This window comes from Melospiza melodia, unplaced genomic scaffold, assembly GCF_035770615.1.
Source record: "Melospiza melodia melodia isolate bMelMel2 unplaced genomic scaffold, bMelMel2.pri scaffold_34, whole genome shotgun sequence".
Taxonomy (NCBI): Eukaryota; Metazoa; Chordata; class Aves; order Passeriformes; family Passerellidae; genus Melospiza; species Melospiza melodia.
Window position 1 is genome coordinate 5,383,811 of NW_026948659.1, and position 22,891 is coordinate 5,406,701.

At 52.2% G+C, this 22,891-nt stretch overlaps 2 pseudogenes; both read left to right on the plus strand.

Moving 5' to 3' along the window:
• Positions 1-5,812: 5,812 nt before the first annotated feature.
• On the plus strand, positions 5,813-7,626 carry LOC134434247 (olfactory receptor 14C36-like; annotated as a pseudogene).
• Positions 7,627-20,068: 12,442 nt separating this feature from the next.
• Positions 20,069-22,891, plus strand: part of LOC134434248 (olfactory receptor 14J1-like) — an 84,194-nt pseudogene continuing 81,371 nt past the window's right edge.

Genomic DNA, 22,891 nt, shown 5'->3' on the forward strand with positions numbered 1-22,891 from the left:
GGTTCCACAGCATCACCACAGTCTCCTTGGATCTGCAGTATCTCCATGGACCATTGGTTCCATGTGGCCCTGCTGTGTCACAGTGGTTCCTTGGTTCCATGAAGCCCCACAGCATAACATTTGAATCTTGTTCCTGTGAGGTTCTGTACTGTCACCATGTTCTCCTTGGATCTGGACTGTAACAATGGACCGCTGGTTCCATGAGGTTCCATGATATCACAATGGTCTCCTTGGTTCCACAAAGTTCCATGATGTCTCAATGGTCTCCTCATGGTTCCACGAGGCCTTTCTTTGTCACAATGGACCCATGGTTCCATGAGCTTCCATGGTGTCACCATGGTCTCCTCAGATCCAGATTGTCACAATGGACAATTGGCTCCATGGGCCCTCCTGTGTCACAAAAAACCCTCAGTGCCATGAGGTTCTGTGGTGTCACAATGGTCTGCCTGGTTCAGCGAGGCCCTGGATTGTCACAATGGCTGCTTGGTTCCATGAGTTCCACAGCATCAACAATGGTCTCCTTGTTTCTACAGTGTCACAAAGGATCCTGGTTCCATGAGGTCCCTAAATGTCACTGGTCTCCTGGGTTCCATGTGGCCCTGCTGTGTCGACACAGCCCCTTGGTTCCATGAGTTTCTGTACTGTCAGCAATGGTTCCTTTGTTCCAATGAGGCCCTGCTGTGTCACAATGGACCCTGGGTTCCATGAAGTTCTTCAGTATCACAATGGTCCCTTGGATCCATGAGGTCCCAGAGTGTCACCATGATGTCATTGGACACACACTGCCAAAATGGGCCATTGTTGCAGCTGGAATAGCTACTAATAAAGCCCAGGGTAGGGAAGCAAAAAGGGCATTTGCATGGTACCCACAGATGTTTAATTCAGCCGTGCGGTGAGATTTTCAGGGTCACAAGACAGGATTCCTGAGAGGAGTCCAGGTTTCTGTATCTCCAGAGGAAGGGGTTGATCAGTGCCATGGGGGCAGTACAAAGATGGGGCCAATGGGGGAATAGGGAGGGAGTGGCTGAGGGACACAGAACAAGGGGAAGGAGCCAATGGGGTCGCACAGCTTTTGAGGGAAGCTTCTTGTGTCTCCCTAACCCAGGGAATGCCTCTCAGGGTCTCCACAGCTGCAGAATGTCAAAACGGCCCCTTGGTTCTTTTGGAGTCCTCAGAATCCCAGTGACACCATGGCTGCATGAGGCCCAGCTGTGTCACACTGGCCCCTTGCTTCTATTGGGCCCCACAGTGTCACAATTCCCCCTCCCCTTAGTTCCATGAGGCCTCGCAAAGACACAATGGACCTCTGGTTCCATGAGACCCACATTGTTCCATGAATCCTTAGTTCCATGGGGATGTCCCATCCTTAGATCCTGTAGTGTCACAATGGGCCCTTGGTTCCATGGTGCCACACAGAGCCACAATTGCCCAACAGGGCCTCCTAGTGTTACAATGGACTCCTTGGTTCCATGGAGACACAAAATGCCACAATGGCCCTTTGGTTTCACAAGGCCTCAAGGTGTAGAAATGGCCCCCATGGTTTCCTGCAGCCATGCTGTGTCACAATGGACCAGTGGTTCCATGATGCCCCAGAGTGTCACAATGGTCTCCTTGATTCTGCACTTTAAGAATCTCCCTTGGTCCAATGGAGCCCCACAGTGTCACTATTGTGCCCTTGGTTGAATGAGGCTTTGCTGTTTCACAATGCTCCTTTGGTTCCATGAGGCCTCATGCGTCATAATGGTCTCCATGGTTCCATGAGGCATTCCTATGTCACACTGGACTCTTGGAGGAGGAATCATGTTTTGGTCATGGATGCTTGAATGAGAAGGCCAGTTCTTTTCCATTTGAAGAAAAGCCCAGAGCCCCAGGGTTTCAGGTGAACATGAGCAGAGTCTCAACATGCCAAGGGCAGTTGGACCAGTCAGGCCAAGCCAACCAGATCTGTTCCCTGTTACCTTGTTTCCATGGGGCCCTGCAGTGTCACAGTGGTGGTTTCATATTGGATCCTTGCTTCCATGAGGCCCAGATGTGTCACACTGGCCTCTTGTTTCCATGAGGCTCCAGTGTCACAATGGTCCCTGCCTTCAATGAGGATTTACAGTGTCACAGGGGTCTCCTTGGTGCTGCAGTGTCACAATGGACCCTTGGTTCCATGGGGACTCACAATGTCAGAGGAGTCTTCTCTTTGGTTCCATGTGGCCCTGCAGAGCCCCTTGATTCAACGAGGCCTCCAAGTGTCATCATGGCCTCCAGGATTCCATGAGGCCCCACAATGTCCCAATGGACATTGGTTCCATGGGGTCCTGCACAGTTCCATGAATCCTTAGTTCCATGGGGCCCGGCAGTGTCACAATGGCCTCCTTGGTTCCATGGTGCCACATGGCGTGACAACTGCCCCTTGGCCTGCCAAGACTCCATAGTGTCACAATGGTTCCTTGCTTGCATGAGATCTTGTAGAGTCACAATGGTCTCCATGATCCCATAAGGCCTTGCAGTGTCAAAACAGACCATTAGTTTCATGGAGCCCCACAGTGTCACTATGGTCCCCTTGGCTCCACAAGGCTCTGAAGTGCCACAATGGCCCTTTAGTTCCACAAGGCCTCCAAGTGATAAAATGGCCTCCATGGTTCCATGAGGCCTTGCTATGTCACAATGGACCTTTGGTTCCATGAGCCCACACAGTTTAACAAGGGACCCTTGGTTCCATCAGGCCTTGCTGTGTCACAATGGACTTGAGCTCTCACACTTCCAGCAGCAGTCTCCTTGGTTCTGCAGTGTCACCATCGACCCTTTGTTCCATGAGGTTCCGCAGGAGAACATGGTCGCCTTGGTTCTGTGAGGTTCTGCAGTGTCAAAATGGACCCATGGTTCCACGAGGCCTTGCTGTGTCACAATGGCCCCTTGGTTCCAAGAGGTTTCTCAGGGTCACAATGGTCTCCTTGGATCCGCAGTATCACAATGGATTATTGGTTCAATGTGGCCCCAGTATGCCAAAATGGATTTTGGTTTAATGGGGTTCTGCTCTGTCACAATGGACCCTTTGTTCCATGGGGTTCCACAGTGTCACAGCAGACTCCTTGGGTCTGTCAGCCTCTGCTGTCACCAAATGTCCAAAATATCAGAATAAGGCTCCTTAACACTAAGTTGGTCTTTATTAGGGCATCATTTATTCAGGTCTTAGGTGCAACATGGGATAACTTCTAAACTTACATGGACATGAGATTCTCCCAGGATGTTGCTTATATACAGTCCCTGAATGTGAATTACAATTTACCCATTTCCAGAAAACCCACCCCAAGTTCATAGATTCACTCCTTGTTTTCTCTATCCCTGCACCCTTGAGCCAGATGTCTTCTTCTTCTCTTCCAACCATCCTCGCTGGGAAAGCAGTCCCTGCATGTCTTGTTCCTCTGCTGAGAGTTCACAGGCAGGGTAAAAATGGAATGAATCCTTTTGGTATCAGCCCCAGGCTTTCTGTGGGCAGGCAGAGGCAGGCAGGAGGCAGAGCTGTCAGCAAAGGAAGGGGCCAGCCAGGTGGGGCAGCCAGGGGTTGCCGACAGCCTGCAGGGACAGAGGCGCAGGGCAGGGACACCGTGGGACAGCCTGGGCTGCACAGGGCACAGGCATGTGCAGCAGCTGCAAGACAGCCCTGCCAGAGCCAACTTGGGCAGCACTTTGGCCATGGCTGCTGGGCCTGGGCCTGAGGCAGGAGCAGGAGACAAGTGACCCTTGCAGGCCTGGGGCCTCATTGCCTCCTTGTCCCTGCTCAGCAGCCCTGCAGGGGCCGCCCCATGCTCCTGCCCTTGCCATTGCACATCCCCACATGCCAGTGCCCATCCCGGCAAGAGCCCTGAGCAAGGAGGGAGGGACAGCATCTGCCTGGCCAGGGGCTGGGGTTCAGCCCTTAGCCCTTTGCATTCCTCAAACACATCCAGCTTTGCTCAGCACCAGAGACACCTTGGCCTTATTTGTCCCCAGCAGTCATCACTGCCTCCAGTGTTCTGCTCTAATTGGAACCTGGGGACACTCTCTCAGTTGTCTCCCTCAGTGGAACCCGTCAAAACTTCAGGAAAGTTAGAAGTTTCAATTTAAAGTTTGAGTTCTTGAGAAATTTTCTGAACACCCTCTTAGGGACTGAGTCTGATGTAAACACTAGAGCCACAAGAGGCTCATTAAAATCCTTGTGCTTTTTCTGTGCTACTGAGCTTTAAAGGTACAGCTCTTCCAGGACCAGCTCCTCTCCCAGCCCAGTAGGGCAGAGGGCTCTGCCTGCAGGCACTGAGGGGACAGGAGCCAGGCAGAGACAGGCTGAATGCAATCAGGATTGCGAAGACATTGAGCTGAGACTTCACTTGCGGAAACATCTTTCACAGCCCTGTGCATGGTGAGTGTGTGGGTGCAGGGCAATGTCCCCTGTGCTCCTGGAGGGATCTCCTGAAGCCAGCACAACTCACAGCCTGGGGGATGTGTCAGGAGGACGCTCCCACTTTCTCTGGGGCACAGGAGCAGGAAGAGGAGGATGTGCTGCAGAGCAGGGCTGCCCTGGGCACCGTCAGAGGGAGAGGGCAGGATGGCTCCTGCTGCCAGGGACGGCTGCAGGGGGTGAAGCGGGGGCTGCAGCCAGGGCTGCCCAGGACTGTCCTGCAGAGCAGCTCCTGCAGCCCTCAGGGCTCTTGGCCAGCCCAGGGCATGTGCCACCTGCCAGGGGCAGCTCTCAGCCTGCCTGGCAGCTCCCCATGGACCCTGCAGGGGAAAAGTTGGAGGTGGAAGGAGCCACCCCCATCAGGGCAGATTCCTCCTGCTCTGGAGATGGTGCTGCATGGCCAGGGCTGCTCTCAGCTTTCTCCTCAAGTAAAGGGAAAGGGGCTGTCAGCTTTGGCTGTGTCACTGACACTCCTGCACTGTCACCCTGGGCATCAGCAGATGGGCCTCAGCTCTCCCTCAGAAATGGCCTCCTCAGCCTCCTCTCCCTACAGACAGCAGCAGCAGCAGCACCTTGACTTGCAGCATCTCTGTTTGTCTGGCCTGCCCTTAAGGCCCTGCTGCCAGGGAGATGCCCCTGGGCAGTGCCCTGTGCTGGGAGGGGTCTGCAGGGCAGAGCTGAGCCCCCAGGGCTGGGCTGGGCTGGGGCAGCAATGGCAGGGACAAGGCTTGGATAGAGAGAAACAGCTCCCAGCAGGCACAACTCCAGGAGGCAGAGAACCAGAGCAACCTTTTGTATTCCTTCCTGTCCAGCTGCACAGGGAAAGACACAAGGGTTTGAAGAAAATTATTTTTAAACTGGAGTGTTCAAAAAGTCCACTTTATTTTTCAAGACATTTTTAAGTGCAGGCACCCTGAAACAGAGGAGTTGTAATTATCAAAGGACTCTTGTGTGAGGTCTAGTACTGTGTGCACTGGGGCACAGAGAGCGCTGTTTTCTTGGGGTCTCCCCAGTTTTCAGCCTGAGAGCAATGGTAAAGATGAGGCAGGAGCTCAGCAGCACAAACTCAAAATCAAAAAAATGTTTGGCAAAATTCCCTCATGGGAAGAGAAGTGATTGTGCACTGATTCCAAATAAAATACATAGGATTGACTCAAAGAAATGCATTGCATTTCTCTATGTCTTCTTTCAACAGTCGACTACGACCAGAGTGAAGGAATGTCCAACAGCAGCTGCATCAGGCACTTCCTCCTGCTGGCATTGGCAGACACGCGGCAGCTGCAGCTCCTGCACTTCTGCCTCTTGCTGGCCATCTCCCTGGCTGCCCTCCTGGGCAACGGCCTCATCATCAGCGCCATAGCCTGCGGCCACCACCTGCACACGCCCATGTTCTTCTTCCTGCTCAACCTGGCCCTCAGTGACCTGGGCTCCATCTGCACCACTGTCCCCAAAGCCATGCACAATTCCCTCTGGGACACCAGGGACATCTCCTATAAAGGATGTGCTGCCCAGGTTTTCTGCTTCCTTTTCTTTATCATAGCAGAATTTTCCCTTCTGACTGTCATGTGCTACGACCGCTACGTGTCCATCTGCAAACCCCTGCACTACGGGACCCTCCTGAGCAGCAGAGCTTGTGCCCACATGGCAGCAGCTGCCTGGGCCAGTGCCCTTCTCAATGCTCTGCTGCAAACAGCCAATACATTTTCCCTGCCCCTGTGCCATGGCAATGCCCTGGACCAGTTCTTCTGTGAGGTGCCCCAGATCTTCAAGCTGTCCTGCTCACAGTCCACATTCAGAAAAATTTGGATTTCATTGTTTGTTACCTGTTTAGCTTTTGGTTGTTTTGTGTTTTCTCCTATGTGCAGATGGTTTTCTCCTATGTGCAGATCTTCAGGGCTGTGCTGACGATCCCCTCTGAGCAGGGACGGCACAAAGCCTTTTCCACCTGCCTCCCTCACCTGGCTGTGCTCTCCCTGTTCCTCAGCACTGGCATATTTGCCTACCTGAAACCCTCCTCCATCTCCTCCCCATCCCTGGATCTGGCCCTGTCAGTTCTGTACTCGGTGGTGCCTCCAGCCCTGAACCCCCTCATCTACAGCCTGAGGAACCACGAGCTCAAGGTGGCAGTTTGGAAGCTGATGACTAGATGGTTACAGAAGCATAAAACTGCTGGCCAGTTTCTGCCAATCACTTGTAATAAAAGTAATCTTCAATACTTCTTTTTAGTTTCATTTTGGAGATCCTTTATCTTTGTTTTATATTTTAAATATTTTCTACAAAGTGATGTCACTGTTTGTGCCAACTTGTTGTTGCCAGAGCTGTTTCCGTGGCCCTGCCCCGCTGCCCTGGTGGCCCTGGTGTTGCTGCAGGGCCTGAGTGCTCTCGGAGCCGGGCACAGCCCTGGGGGTGGCAGTGCTGGGGCTGCAGCAGGGACAGGCCATGGGCACTGCTGGGGCAGCGCTGACGCCTCAGCCCAGGGCCTGGGGGCTCCAGGCTCCTTGCCCAGGCTCTCTCAAGAACACGCCCAGGCCAATGCTCAGCACAGAAAAGCCCCATGAGCAGCCCCAGGCTGGCCGTGGGCAGGCTGGGGGCAAACAGCATGGCTGGGGCTCTGCAAGGGCCCTGGGGCAGACGGGAAGGAGCAGCAGAGCAGGGGCTGATCCATCCCCAGTGCGCTGCACAGCCCAGGGCAGCGTCCCAGAGCGTCCTGATGGAGCTGCCAACAACATCCCCCCTTTGCAGCCCTGGCCTCTCCCCCAGCTCACACAGGTGCCCCATCCTTGCAGGCACAGGCACGGCAGCACTGGCTCAGCAGCCCCTGTTTGCATTGCACAGAGCAGGGGGAGCACCCCCATGCTGTTGCTGGGGGGACATGAACCTGAGGGAGCACAAATGCCATCAGCCCCTGAGGCCAGCAAGGGCTGGGGGACACCAGGGAAACCACTCAGCTTTGTCCTGGCCTCTGCAGTCAGCCAGAAAGTTTGTTCCCATCAGCTGGGAGTTTCCTGTGCCACTGCAGACGCTGTTGCTCAGAGTCAGGGCTGCCTGGCAGCCACCCCCAAACTGCCCTGAGCATTTCCTTGGCTTCACCTGTACTTTCTTTCCTATTTTCTGATCCAGATTACTTCCCATTGCCCATCCCTGTTTGCCTCTTCTGCAAACAGCCCATCCCTTTTTGCACTCCACATTGCAGTTCCTGAACTGGCACCATGGGAACGTCCCTTGGGCAGCAGGATCATCCTGCAAGTGCTGCAGGAATTGTCTGCAGGCTCCTGCAGTGCCTCCTGCTGCTCCCTTGCCAGAGGCACCCCAGGCCAGGGGGGCACATGTGGGCTGCTGTGTCTGGCTCTGGGGCTCCCTGTTCTGGGAAATGAGGAGGGGCTGCAGGGGCTCTGCAGGACTGACAGGATGGGCTTTGGGGCTGGCAGGAGAAGCTGAGGGACCTGGGCTGCTGGAGCTGCTGAAGAGGAGGCCCAGGGCTCTTCCTGAAACTGCTCCAAGGGTGGTTCCAGAGAGTCACAGAATGAGCCAGGTTGAAAAAGACCTTGGAGATCATCAAGCCCAACCTGTGCCCTGACTCTGCCTTGTCTCCCTGAACCTCTTCTTCTCCAGCATAAACAACCCCAACTCCCTCAGCCTCTTTTCACAGGACTTGTGTTCCAGACCCCTCCCCAGCCCTGTTGCCCTTCGCCCTTCTCTGGAAACGCTCCAGCCCCTCCATGGCCTTCCTAAATTGGGGGCCCAGAACTGGACACAGCACTCAAGGTGTGGCCTCACCAGTGCCGAGTGCAGGGGAAGAATCACTGCCCTGCTCCTGCTGGCCACACCATTCCTGATCCAGGCCAGGAGCCATTGGCCTTCTTGCCCACCTGGGCACACTGCTGCCTCATGTCCAGCCTGCTGTCCATCAGTGCCCCAGATCCCTTTCTGCCTGGCCGCTGTCCAGCCACTCTGTCCCGAGCCTGTAGCACGGCAGAGGTTGTTGTGGCCACAGTGAAGGACCGGCACTTGGACTTATTAAACTTCTTCTTCTGGACTCTGTCCATCCATCCAACTGTTCCTGGTCTCTCTGCAGAGGCCTCCTACCTTCCAGCAGATGGACACACGCTCCCAGCTTAGTTTTGTCTGCAGATTTACTACTGAAAGTTTCAACACTCTCGTCCATGTTGTCAGTAACAATATTGAACAGAACTGGCTCCAGCAGAGACCCCTGAGGGACACCACAGGTGACTGCTTGCCAGCTGGATGCGGCAGCATTCACCACCACTCCCTGGTGTAACATTCACCGCCACTCAACTGGCCATCCAGCCAGTTGAAGGTGTGTAGTTGATGCCCCTTGTTCTTTCAGAGAATATTAAAAAACTTAATAATTTCATGGTCAGTAGTGGTGTTCACAGAGGTCCCAGAAGAGGGAAGAGAAAAGGATCTGACTCCATGTTTCAAAAGACTAATTTATTATTTTATGATAGATATTATATTAAAACTATACAAAAAGAATAGAAGAAAGGATTTCATCCGAAGGCTTGCAAGCAAAGGAGAAAGAATGGAATGATAACAAAATCCTGTGTCTGACCAGAGAGAGACACAGCTGGACTGTGATTGGCCATTAATTAGAAACAATGACATGAAGCCAATCACAGATCAACCTGTTGCATTCCACAGCAGCAGATAATTATTGTTTATATTTTGTACCTGAGGCCTCAGCTTCTCAGGAGCTAAATCCTGGCAAAGGGATTTTTCAGAAAATATCATGGCTACAATGGTCGCTGTGCCCCAAACAGCCTCTGACCACCTCTGATCTGCCACCAGCCCTTCTCTGTTTGTGACCAGCAGGAGACAGAGCTTTCTTTGGCAGTGGGAATTGCAGGAAACCTCCCCCAAGTGCACCTTGGAAGGTTCAGGCTGGAGCTGAGGAGAAAGCAAAGTCCCTCGCAGGGCAGAATGTTGGTGCTGGAGGTGTGGCAGCGTGAGGCTGGGCCATTGCCGGGCTCTGTGTGCCAGGAGCCGGCAGCGCTGGATGCAGGGAGCCCAGGGAGGGCACAGCAACGCTGGGTGAGAAATGCTGGGGCACAGCGAGATGGGCGAGTGCAGCCGGCCAGGGCAGAGGAGCAGCACGCCCAGGGGGCACAGCCTGCAGGACAGATGGCCAAGGGCTGGGCAGGGCTGGCAGGGCCACAGGCACCCAGGCCTTTGTGCCCTGGGCTCGGGCAGCGCCTCTGGAGGCCCCACAGGAGGAACTTTCCTGGCAGGGGCTGCACTTTGCTTCTCCCTCGGCCTCCCTGGGGAGGCTGGCAGGGGCTGCAGGTTGATGCCATTTGTCCTTGCTGCCCCTCACATCCCCCTGGCCCACCAAGAGCCCCGAGGCAGCCGTGAGGGACAGGCCCTGCTGGCCCAGGCTGGGCTCAGGGCTTGGCCTTTCTGCTTCCTGCAGCCAAGCCAGGCCTTGCTCAGCATTGCAGTTCCCTGCTCAGAGCCTTGGCCTCCCTGCAATCCTGCCCTCAAGGATCTGCTCTCACCAGGCCCTGGGCAGCCTTGGGCACTCCCTGCCCTCACTGGGGCCCAGCCATGCTCCAAGGCACATGGAGTTTTGCTGCTGACTCCTTGAGCAGCTTCTTCATCCTTCTCTGCGTGCCTGAGGCTCCTGGAGCCAGCCCCAAATTCAGCGTGGGGCTGATTAAAATACAGAAAGGCCTCAGGAGCTCTTTGTGTCCCTTCCATTGTCTTTGAGTCTCCAGGGCTTGTGCAGTGATTGGAGTCAGTTTGGAGTTGTCTTCAGGAGGAAGATGTCAAAATGCACCTCATGATTTTTGGTTTTTTAATCATATCAGTATTTTTTCATTTTTTAGTTATGAGAAGAGGGGATAGAAGCATTCCCCAAGTGATCTGGATGCTGAATGTCTCCTTAGGAGGTCTGGGCATGGATGAGAATGAGCCCCTTGCAGGCTGAGCCTGTTTGGAAGAGCTGCTCCTCACCCCCAGCCTCACGATGTTTGACAATGCTCACCTGGGACTGACATCCCAAACAAAAAAGAAAAATTTTAGCATTTTTCTGTATAAATGAAATTTATTAATAACAAAATTATGATTATATTATTTTAATTTAGTATTGTCCTATACAATATTTTTATTACCTAATTTGTATATTTATCTTGAAATTTGATACATTTCTAGCAACCAAGAAAATTATTCATCACTGGTTCTCAGTAACACAATTCCTTCATGAATTAATTAATGAATTTCTATTGGCTATTTATTTCTTTCTCTTTATGTTAATTAGTTATATTTGTAGTCTTTTTGTCATCTTTTTTATCATGTTTTTCTCAGACTGGGTGGGGGGGGCGTGCACTTCGGTGTCTTTGGAGACATTTCTGGGGCACATTTGGGGCAGTTTTGGGTCTGGGGAGGGAATTCAGAGGGAACTTGAGGGTCTGGGGCACACTTGGGGGAGCCGGGTGGGCACTTGGAGGGGCACTCAGGGATTCTGAGGGACAGTTCAGGGTCCGGGGAAGCACTTGGGCGTCCAGGGGGGCCCTTGGAGGTCACGGAGGGGAATTTGGGGTCCTTCGGTGTCCGGGCCGGCACTTGGAGGGACTCGAACGGGGCTCTCCGGGGCGCGGGGGGTGATGGGAGTTGTAGGCGCGGGTATCATACGGTTTAACGGGGCCGTGGAGCATCACGGGAGTTCGAGACGCAGATACAATGGCTCTCGGTTGGGCGCGGGGCATGATGGGAGATAAAGTCCCGGCGGAAATAGCGCTGGTTGTGCGCCGTGGAGCATGATGGGAGCTGTACTCCCGAAAGTGGTTGGAACGAAATATTTGGGAGTCCGGGACGGGTCTTGGGGAACACCTTTGCGTCCGAGCCCCGACTTGAGATCCTCTGGGGGAACGTAAACGGCACGGGAGCCCTTGGGAGGAGCTCGGAGAGCTCCAACCGGGCTCTTCAGGGCGCAGGTGGCGGCCGGAGTTTTAGGCGCGGGACTGTGTTCTGAGGGGCTCTGGGGCCACGGGGGACGAGAGCAGATGAATTCCCAGAAGTGACGGTACCAGGCATCTGTGGGGGTGGGAGCACTCAGGGGTTCGGGGGTGCTTATGGGAGTCCCGAATGGGCGCTGAGGGGACACTGAGGTATCCTGGAGTGTTTGGGGGACAGTTGTGGGACAGATGGAGACGGATCCCGGAGTTCAGTGGAGCGCAGGGCATGACGGGAGTTGTTCTCCCGGCTGCAATGGGCTCAGTTTTGCCGCGGGGCATGACGGGAGTTGTAGGCAAAAAGAAAATTTGCTGCCCGTGTAAGCACCGCCCCCAGGCACGGATCCCTGGTGCTGATTGGCTGCGGCTGGAGATGGGCGCGAGCTTCGGCAAATGGGATGCAGTGGAGGTGGGAACAGCCAATTCCCCCTCCTCCAGTCCCTCCGAGTAAAGCCCAGTTCATCCCCAGTACAGACCAGTATAACATCAGTGAAGCCCAATTAGTCCCCAGTAGAACCCATTACATTCCAGTACCCCTCCAATCCCTCCCAGTACAGCCCAGTCTGTCCCAATATACCCGAGTTCATTCCCAGTCGTTCCCAGTTCCTCACAGTGTCATCCACAGGTACCCCAGTGTCCCCAGTCTTCTCTGCAATATCCCCAGTGTCCCCAGTTTCTCCGAGTATCCCCCAGTGTCACTCCCAGTATGTCCCAGTGTCTCCCACAGCGCTTCCAGTGTTCCCCAGTATGTCCCAGTCCTCCCCAGTGTTTCCAAGGACAGTTTAATTTCTCTCAGTGGCCATGGCAGCCAAACCCAGCAGTGGGGTCAGTGCAGTGCCCATGGCCACAGCCCCTTGCAGTGCCCAGTGCAGCTTGGGCTGATGATCCACCCTCAGAGCTGGCCCAGGGCAGCTCTGCAGTGGCTTTGGTGGCACCTGGGGCTGGCACACACCTGAGCAGTGTGTCTGTTTGCAGTGGGGAAACTCAGGAGTTTGAGACTGCTTCAAAAAAAAGCAAAAAGTGAAAACCCCTCTTAGGCTGAGTGCAGCCAGCTCTGCAAGCACAGCAGGGCCCAGGGGAGTGAGGACAGACAGGATGGGGCTGGACAATGTGGAGCAAGGTTGTCCACACTGGGTCAGAGCTCCAGGCACAGCTTCTGTGAGCAGGCTGGAGCTGATGAGGAGAGACCCTGGGTCAATATCAATCACAGAATGCTGCAATCAACTCTGATGTAAAGAGAAATAAAATAAAATACATCCTTTAAAATAGGAATGTGTATTTTTTGCAAGTTCTTTGAAATCTTTCTCCATAACTGGACTAGGAAAAGTTTTATGACCCTCTCAGGGTTTTTGTGTTGTTTACATCAGACTCAGTGCCTGAGAGTGTCTTCAAAAAACTTCTCAGCAACTCAACTTTAAATTTAGACGCCAAATTTTCTTAAAGTTTTAATGGGTCCCACTGAGGGACAGGACTGAGAAAGTGTCCCCAGGTTCCATTTAGAGCAGAACACTGGAGGCAGGGATGACAGCTGGGGACAAACAAGGCCAAGGTGTCTCTGGTGCTGAGCAAAGCTGGATGTGTTTGAGGAATGCCAAGGGCCAAGGCCTGAGCCCCAGCCCCTGGCCAGGCAGATGCTGTCCCTCCCTCCTTGCTCAGGGCTCTTGCCGGGATGGGCACTGGCATGTGGGGATGTGCAATGCCCAGGGCAGGAGCATGGGGCGGCCCCTGCCAGGCTGCTGAGCAGGGACAAGGAGGCAATGAGGCCCCAGGCCTGCAAGGGTCACTTGTCTCCTGCTCCTGGCTCAGTGCTTTCCTTTTTATGGAAAAGAATCCTCCCTCCTTCCCAGGCAAACAGGGCTCCCATACTACTAACCAGTATGATTAAGCAGAAGCCATTTATTGTTTACATTATGCACCTATTTATACATTCTAACCCTAATGCATACACTGATCACGCTCTTCTTCATTGGAGCCTCTCTCTTGTCCTTGTGTTCTGCACGCACTTCTCGGAGTATGTGACTGGTTTCAGTTCATGTGGTTCACAGCACTCTGTTATCGAGTTCTTGTGGTCTTGGTATTCTGTTTCTCAGTCTTTTCTTTCTTCATTTAGCACAGTTTATGTCTTAGTAACCTTGATGAATTCCAGAGGGCTCTGATAAGAATGACTACAAGCAATATGGCTGGTGCATAGTGTGGCCCAAGTTGTTCAGATGCATTGCTACAATTCCCCCTTGTTCTTCTTCTTCTTGCACCAGCCAAACCCTTTTTACAGTATTTTCTACCAACTGGGTCACCAATTTCACTATGTGTGGAATAATACAAAGTAATATAATAATAACTACTAGTAATAACAAAGGTCCCTTAAGGTATCTTTCAATCATCCAGTTATTCCCCATCCCTCAAAGCATTCATCCAAGCCCCAATCATTCACAGTCAATTTCTTCATGTTGTCTTCTAGTTCTTTGAGTTTCCTGTGAATCGAAGAGAGTAGGTTCATAAAACACATTCCTTCAAAATTTTCACACCTGTGCCCATGTGCTAACAGCAAAAAATCTATAGCAGCTCTATTTTGCAGTGTGCCATGTCTAATATTATCTAAATCAGTGAGCATTTGATTTAAAATAGCTGAACTTGTGTTCAGTGTGGGAATCCACAAAATCAAAGGGCTTTGGGGAAGCTGCAAAATGCAGGCCTCAGAGACAGCAGAACTGTGATTAGAGCTAAGCAGTAGCCATGAGATAGGTCAGCAGAAAAATTATTTAAAAAGTAGAAAAGCAAGGAGAAATAGAACAATGGTCTGTGTCTTAACGCTTGTCTAGAATAACTCCCTAAGATACAGAAAAGTTTTTCTGGCAAGATATTAGGAACTTTGAAGCTTAATAATGGAGCTCTGTGCATTGTGTTTTAAAGCTTACAAGCAGATATTGTATTCAAAATAAGCAAGTGTTGGTTTTACCAAAGGTACATGTGCTTATAGTGGTTGGATAGAACTGCTGTCAATATGCTTTTGCTTTGTGGGATTGGTTAAAATACTTATAAATTAAGTTGTACTATTAAGTTCTTGGTCAGCTGCTTGGGATGTGAGCTGCTGGCATCTTCGCATTGTCACAACCGTGTAATGAGACTGATGCTGAAAAATAAAACAGCTCAAGGCATGTTCCACAGCAGTGCCTTTCCCGTTTGTGATTTGTACATAGCCCCTGGCTCTCTCTATACAGGATAGACTATGCAAAGTACTTTACGTTATTTGAATTTCATTAATTCTAATGTCATATACCTTTCACGAATTGCTCTCAAAAAGAACCAAACCCCCCTGTCTTAAGGCACTCTCATAACAACATGTACACACACCTCAAAGAAAGACCTCCAGTACTTGACCAGAATCATGAATCTAAAATTGTTGAAGGGCCATAGCCTCTCATTATGTGGGTGACAGAAAATGCTTGTGTTTCTACAGATACAGGACCCTGGTGGATTCCCAGGAGATTTATCAGTCCCTATGTAGACCACAGATCTGAAGATGACCCCTTGAATGAACACAAAGTCAGCTCCCTCTCCCACCATGCCACAGAAGCAGCTTTCTCTTGGAGATGAAGAAAAAAATAAATTCACATATCCAAACATTGTGGCAAGGACACTCATCACACGTAGATATATCCCATTGATAATGTCCATGTCAACCTCAAATGCAGACACACCCCTCCCTTTTCCATCCCTCTACCAGTGACCCTTTATCCCTACCCCTCCCTCTTTCCCCTCTTGAAACTACTCCTTTTTCCCTGCCTCAAATTTCCCTTAAAAAAAAAAAGGGAGTGATTGGGAGGAGTTGGTAAGAGCTATAGGGAGAACTTAAGAATATTTAAGAATGTCTTAAAATAAGTCAACTAATGTGTGCTTTTACCATCCACAAGTGAAAACTACCCAGTGGGAAAGAAGAAGAATGATTCTTCCTGCGTTACCCTCCAGGGCACCCTGCAGCAGTACCAGTGCCACCATTGCCATTGTCTTTATCAGCGCCCTCATCCGTATCCAAGTGACCACCAGCTGGATCATCCCTCAGCCAAAACAAAACATCTGGATCACTTTGGCAAATTCATTAAAGCCAGACAATCTTTGCATGGCCATGGAAAGCACAGACGATACGCTCTTAACATTCTAGGTGGGAGTTCCCCTGTCACCAAATGACTGCCTGTACATAGGTAAGAAACCCAACCCCATGGACACCTGGGACAAATGGACAAAGATCCTCCCACACCATGTCTCCACAGGATTTGCTTTTCAAGGCCCAGGATGGTGTTAGGGGCAGTGGTGTGAGGCACAGGGTAGGTCTCCAGCCATCCAGTGGTGGCTTCCACCATGGTCAGCACATAGCGCTTGACTTGGAGTGTCTGGAGCAGTGTGATGGAGTCAATCTGCCAGGCTTCCCCATACTTGTACTTGGACCACCACCCACCATACCAGAGGGGCTTCACTCTCTTGGCCTGCTTGATTGCAGCACACGTCTCACAGTCATGGATAACCTGAGAAATACTGTCCATGGTTAGACCCACCCCTCTGTCTCATGCCCATTTATGGGTGGCATCTCTGCCCTGATGGCCTGAGGCATCATGGGCCCATCGAGCTAGGAACAACTCTCCTTTATGTTGCCAATCTAAGTCTATCTTTGACACCTCTATCTTTGCAGCCTGACCTACCTGCTCATTATTTCAGTGTTCTGCATTAGCCTGACTCTTGGGGACATGGGCATCTACACGGTGGACATTCACAGATAGATTTTCTACCCAAGAGGCAATGTCTTTCCACTCACCAGCAGCCCAGATTGATTTTTCTGTGCGCTGCCAGTTGGCCTCTTTTCACCTTTCCAGCCAACCTGACAGAGCATTGACAACCATCCAGAAATCAGTGTAAAGGTAGAGCTTTGGCCACTTCTCTCTTTCAGCAATGTCCAGGGACAGCTGAACAGCCTTGAGTTCCTCAAGTTGACTTGATCCACCTTCTCCTTCAGTAGCTTGTGCAACCTGTCATTTGGGGCTCCATATGGCTGCTTTCCACCTCCAGTTCATCCCTACGATGCGACAGGAGCCATCAGTGAAAAGAGCATGGTGTGCTTCCTCTGCTGATAGCTAATTGTATGGTGGAGCTTCTTTAGCCTTGTCACTTACTCCTGGTTCTCTTCATCAGTGAGACCAAAGTTTTCACCTTCCAGCCAGTTTGTAATTATCTCCAAAATTCCAGGGTGATTCAGCTTTCCAATACGGGTGCGCTGTGTGATCAGAGCAATCCATTTGCTCCATGTGGCGTCAGTGGCGTGGTGGGTGGTGGGAACCTTTCCTTTAAACATCTGCCCCAGCACCAGCAGTTGCGGTGCCAGGAGGAGTTGTGCTTCTGTGCACATCACTTCTGAGGCCCCTTGGACTCCTTCATAGGCAGACAAGACTTCCTTCTCTGTGGGAGTGTAGTTGGCTTTGGATCCTCTGTAGAATCCCAGTAGTTGGCCTTGAGCATCCCCAGCCACCTTCTGCCAAAGGCTCCAGGACAGACCATGGCTCCCGGCTGCAGAGTAGAGCACATTCTTCACCTCTTGGTCCTCTGACTGGACCAAGGGCTACTGCATGAGCGATCTCCTGCTTGATCTGGGCCAAGGCTTGTTGCTGCTCAGGGCGCCAACAACAGTGGAAACTGTTCTTCTTGCAGGTGGAGAGGGCTCACAATCTGGCTGTACGCACGAATGTGCATTCTCCAAAAACCTATGGCATGCAGGAAAACTTGTGTTTCCTTCTTGTTTGTTGGTGGAGACTTTGCGGTGTTCATGTTGATGACCTCAGTGGGAATATGATGCTATCTGTCTTGCCACTTTACACCCAGGAACTGGATTTTCAGGAAGGTCCTTTGATTTTGCTCTTCTTGATGGTGAAGCTGGTTTCCAGTAGAATCTGGATGATTTTCTCTCCTTTCTCAAACACTTCCATTGCTGTGTTCCCTCACACAATGATGTCCTCAATGCACTGCAGGTGTTCTGGAGCCTCACCCTTTTCCAGTGCAGCCTGGGTCAGTCCATGGCAGATGGTGGGGCTGTGCTTCCACCCCTGGGGCAGTTGGTTCCAGGTGTACTGTACGCCCCTCCAGGTGAAGGCAAACTGAGGCCTGCATTCTGCTGCCAGAGGAATGGAGAAAAACACGTTGGCTATGTCAACAGTGGCAAATCATGTTGCTGCCTTGGACTCCAGCTTGTACTGGAGTTCCAGTATGTCCAGCACAGCAGTACTCAGCTGTGGAGTCACTTCATTCAATGCACGATAGCCCACAGTCAATCTACATTCTCTGTCAGATTTGTGCACAGGCCAGATGGGGCTGTTGAAGGTTGAGTGGGTTTTGCTGACCATCCCTTGGCTCTCCAGCTCATGGATCATTCTGTGGATGGGGATCATGGCATCTCAATTTGTTCAATACTACTGGTGATGAACAGTCAAGGTGGCAATTGGCACTCATTGCTCTTCCACCCTCAAGAGTCGTACTGCAGATGGGCTTTCTGACAGTCCAGGCAAGGTGTTCAACCACTTTATGTTCTCTGCCTCTACAACAGCTATTCCAAACGCCCACCTGAGTCCCTTTGGGTCTTTGTAAAGCTGTTCCAGAGGAAGTCTATGCCCAGAATCCACGGGGCCTCTGGGCCAGTCACAATAGGATGTTTCTGCCACTCCTTCCCAGTCAGGCTCCCCTCAGCTCCCAACAGGGTCAATTGCTGTGATCCCCCATCACCCCAGCAACGGAAACAGGTTCTGCCCCCACATGTCCTGATGGTATCAGGGTACACTGCACACCTGTATCAACAAAGGCGTTGTGTTTTTGTGGCTCTGATGTGCCAGGCCATTGGATCCACACCATCCAGAAAATCCAGTTTTCCTGTGCCTCTTCCTGACTAGATGTCGCTGCCGAGGCAGTCATGACACAAAGCAGAGACCACAAGCAGTCTCAGGTGGCAACTCTTCATTATTGAACAGGGCTGACCTTTTATACATTTTCCAAATGTTTATGCTTCTTCTATCCTAACTATTGGCCACAATAAGTCAACATAACACTATTGGTGAAAAGTTACAGTGATTTCAACTAACTTTCTAAAAATTCTTTGTCCAGCTGCAAAGTTCTCTTATCTTTCTTCAGTTCCTCACTTCTCTCAGTCTCCTTGGTTACAGCCTTGGAGAGAGCTCCTTATCAGCTTCTTCTTGCTTCTCAGCTTTTTCTCGCTCCTTTAGCTAACAGGCCTGCTGTTCTACAGCTAGAGGCAGGACATCCTCAGCCCTTGTTATTATTTCTTTCCTGGGCATACATGGTAGAGGTTCCTTCAAGGGGATCTGACAGATCACACCTGGCAGCTCGGTCACGGGAGGTTGAGGCTACTTTCACTTTAGAGGAATTCCCTCAGTTAGTGTTTGCCTCCTTGAGTTGATGCACCCCTGCTGCCAGGACAGAAGTGGGTTTCCCACCCCACCTTCCCATGTCTTCCCCATGGTCATGCAAGAAGAACCACAGGTCAGCTCGTGGGGTGTACGTACCCTCTCTCTCTAGCTGGGGGACATTGGGCTCTGACTTTGGGGCCTGTGACTTGCACTGGTGCCATATGGGAACTGTTCTTCCTCCCTCCACCCTCATCTCTTCTTGTAGGCTCTTAATCACAGCAGAGACATGAGCCTGCATTGGGCCATTGATCACACTCTCACAATTTCTAAGCCTGTTGGTGACAGAACCCACTGTCTCTTGGTTGGTATCAGCAGTAATCGTTGCAATGAAGGTGGTGTATTGGGATGGCCCCAGATTTGTCAGACTCCGCAGCATTTGCCCTGTGCACCTGACCTTGTCTGGGTCATTATCATGCTGTCCATCCCTCCCAAAGAGTACCTCCTGTGGTAGATAGGGACAGGCGATCGGAAGATCACGTGATGTGACGGAAAGGGGCAGGATTCCTTTTCCCCTAATCCCCTGAGATAAGAGATCACCCTAGGAATGTAACTAGGAATGTAGCTCCCCTAACGATAGTAATGCTGGTAACTTTCCACTCCTTACTAACCATAGAAAGTACTGCAGACCCCCTCTGACGTAGAGAAGCCCCTTAAACTATAAAACCCCATGAGATGAGACAATAAAGGCCTTTGACTGTCTGCCACATTGGTATCTGCGTGCTCTTTGGCCCGAGCGACCCTGGTGAGTTTTGGTCGCCGTGCTGCTCCTCGAAACCAGGTCGCTTTGCCTTATATCAGAAGGCAACAACTGGTGCCGACACCCGTGAGGGAGCTCGGTAATGGGATTCGCCTGGAAAGAGGACCGGCGGCTGCACAGCTGGCCTAGTGCAGCCGGGGGCCGCCCCCGGACCCGCGTAGACCATGGAAGCCATAGCGAAGATCGTAACTCAGATGCATGCGCAATGGGGCATTGAGTGTAAGCTTAAAGATCTATGTCTTGCATTACCGAGACTGATTAAGCTTGGGGCCATAGAAAGCCCAATAGAAATCCTCCATTCAGGGGTTTGGGATATTGTACAAAGGCTCTGGCCGAGGAAACCATGTGCTCAGGCTCAGGGTAAGCCCTAAAATCGTGGGGCAGAGTTCTCCAGGCTCTGCAAAAAGCTCGACAAGAGCAAGAAACCTGGAGAGCCGTGCGAACTTGTTTCTTAGCCATGCCGCAGCTGGGGGTGGGCGCGGCAACGCAGACCGCAGAGGATTTTGATCAGATCGGCGGCGCGGAACCACGAATGCTGGATTCCCCCGAGCAGACCAACTTAGCATCAGAGAGGGGGGAACATGCGCGGGCATTTTGGCAGGGGCTCGCAGAGGAGGCGCAGGAAGTGGCTGGATTGTCGGACCCTGTAGGGATCGATAAAAACGTCCCCCCACCCTATGCGTTTGAAAATGGCATCGAACCGCGTGCTCAGGGCGGAAAGGAAGACGCGGAGGGCGGAAATGCAGTCAGCCCGCTTAACAACGCATGCGCGGGTGAGAGGGGAGGAGGGGCGGCCCCCGCGGAGGAGCGTAAAACCAATCAGAGCGCTCAGTTCACATTAGGTCCTTATAGGGCAAGGACCTCCTCCAGCAGGAGGCGGGGGGAGCCCAGGGGGAGGGAACGGCCCGACCCCCACAAGAAGGGGCAGGGTCAGAGCCCGAAAAAACAGCAGAGCAGCCCAGAAACGTCCGGCCAGTCGACTTCCGGCTCGGACTCATACTCGAGCTCCGAGCTCTAGAGGGGACCGGGGGGTTCCAACTCTGATTCTAGTTTTAACAGAAAGAGAGCAGCGGCATGTAAGGTCACTCGTCACAGCGCTCCCGCATGGGTGAAGGGGTTATCAGAGAAAGATTGAACCCCGCTTACAGACTGGTGGAAAATAAAAATAGCGTGTGCAGAATGGGCTCCGTCGGCGTCACTGGTGTTTCCGGTCCGGGTGGGGGGACTAGGCGGAAATCAAAGAACCTACTTCCCAGTAAACCCGAAAGACGTGAAGGCAATTATTAAAGCGATTGAAGACAGCGAATTAATTCTGCCATGGTTTCCACACTCACTGACAGTGTTTTTGGAGGGGTGACCCTACCTTTTGATATTAAGCAGACTTGCAGGATGATTTTTGATGGGCAGGGATGATAGTTTTTAAACAGGGAGGACAACAGTATAAAGCAGCTAGCTTTGGTAACGGGAGCTGACCATCCACTGCACGGCTCCAGCATACAGAGGCTAATGGGCACAGACCCCACTATGATCACCCCCCAGGCGCAGCCTGAGGGCTTGCAGGCCCATGAGGTTATGACAACAACCTGTGCTGCCCGAGAAGCCATCTGTGTTGCTTCCAAAGTAATAGCCAAACCCTCCCCATGGTCTGCTATAAAACAGAGTGAGAGTGAGAGCTTCACTCAATTCGTGGACAGGCTTCAGGCAGCATTAGATTCCTCCTCATTACCCTCAGAGGCGAAGGGTCCCGTGCTGGCAGACTGCCTACGCCAGCAATGCAACTCAGCCACCAAGGACTGAGGAACTCAGTCACCAAGGATTTTAAGATCACTGCCATCTGGGTCCAATGTTGCTGCCATGATCAGACATGTTGCAAAGGAAGAACACCTAGCCCCCATCCAAGCAGCAGTTCACACTGCAATAACCAGTGTGATGGCATGCCTTAAGTGCGGCCAGGCAGGCCACTTGGCAGTGAACTGCTTCCAGCCAAGACACCCACCAGCAGCTGCTCCACCACGCCAGGGGAGACTAAGGGGACCATTCTGGGCATGTGAAAAGAAGGGGCATTTAAATAAGGAATGCAGATCCAGACCTCAGGGAAATGGGAGAGGGAGGGGGCACCCGGGCCGTATCCAGCCTCCTCCCACCTGGAACATGCAGCAGCCCAGCTACAGCAACCCCCAGTGGGGCAGGGGACCCTCATACCCCATGCCCCCACAGGGAGCAGTCAATTTCGCACCCCTGCCAGCAGCACAATGGCAGAGTTGCGCAGCACCGCCAGCAGTACTTTCGCATCCTCCACCGCCACAAGCCGGGCCGGTGCCACAGGGCCAGCAGGGGACGCCCCAGAGCGGGATCCCTGGGTGGCCCTGACCATGAAAATAGGGAAGGAGCCCCTGATGGTGTGGGGGACATGCCGCCTTTATGGCAGTCAGGATCCCCACGTCATAGGGTTTCAGTTTTGGGCGGACACAGGATCAGACTGCACGATTTTTCCCCAAGTGCATTGGCCCAGACATTGGCAATTCAAAGAAGTCCCTCCAGTGAACGGAGTGGGAGGGCAGTCCCGGGCGTGGAAAAGCACCCAGCTGGTGGCTACAACACTTCACATGAAAAAGGGACCAGAAGAGACAGGGGCAATCTACCCCTACATTTTGTAAAATTCGCCCCCCCGATAGGAAAAGATGTCCTTGCTATGTTAGGAGTCAGGATCACAAATTTATCATGAGGGCCACTGCCGTACACCCTCCGCTGCCAATCAAATTGACTTGGAAATCATCAGACCCCGTATGGGTCGAGCAGTGGCCCCTGTCAGAGCCTCGAGCGGCAGCCTTGCTGGAACTGGTCGACGGCGAACTGCAAAAGGGCCACATAGAACCCTCCATCAGCCCATGGAACACTCCTGTATTTGTGATCCCCAAAAGGTCTGGAGAAGGTTATCGTCTCATCCACGACCTGAGAGAAGTGAACAAGAAGATCCGACCCATGGGTCCAGTCCAGACACTGCTACCCACCAACTCAGCCATCCCCGCAGGGCAGCCGTACGCAGTGCTGGACATCAAGAGCTGTTTCTTTTCAATACCTCTGCACCCTGAGGACAGAGAACGATTCGCCTTTTCCGTGGCGTTTCGAAACAGCGAGCAGCCCAACCTCTGCTTCCAATGGAGAGTATTACCACAAGGTTTGGTAGACAGCCCAACCATATGCCAAATCACCGTGGACAGAGCACTGACGCCAGTCCGACACTCCTATCCCACCGCAACCATCATTCAATATGTGGACG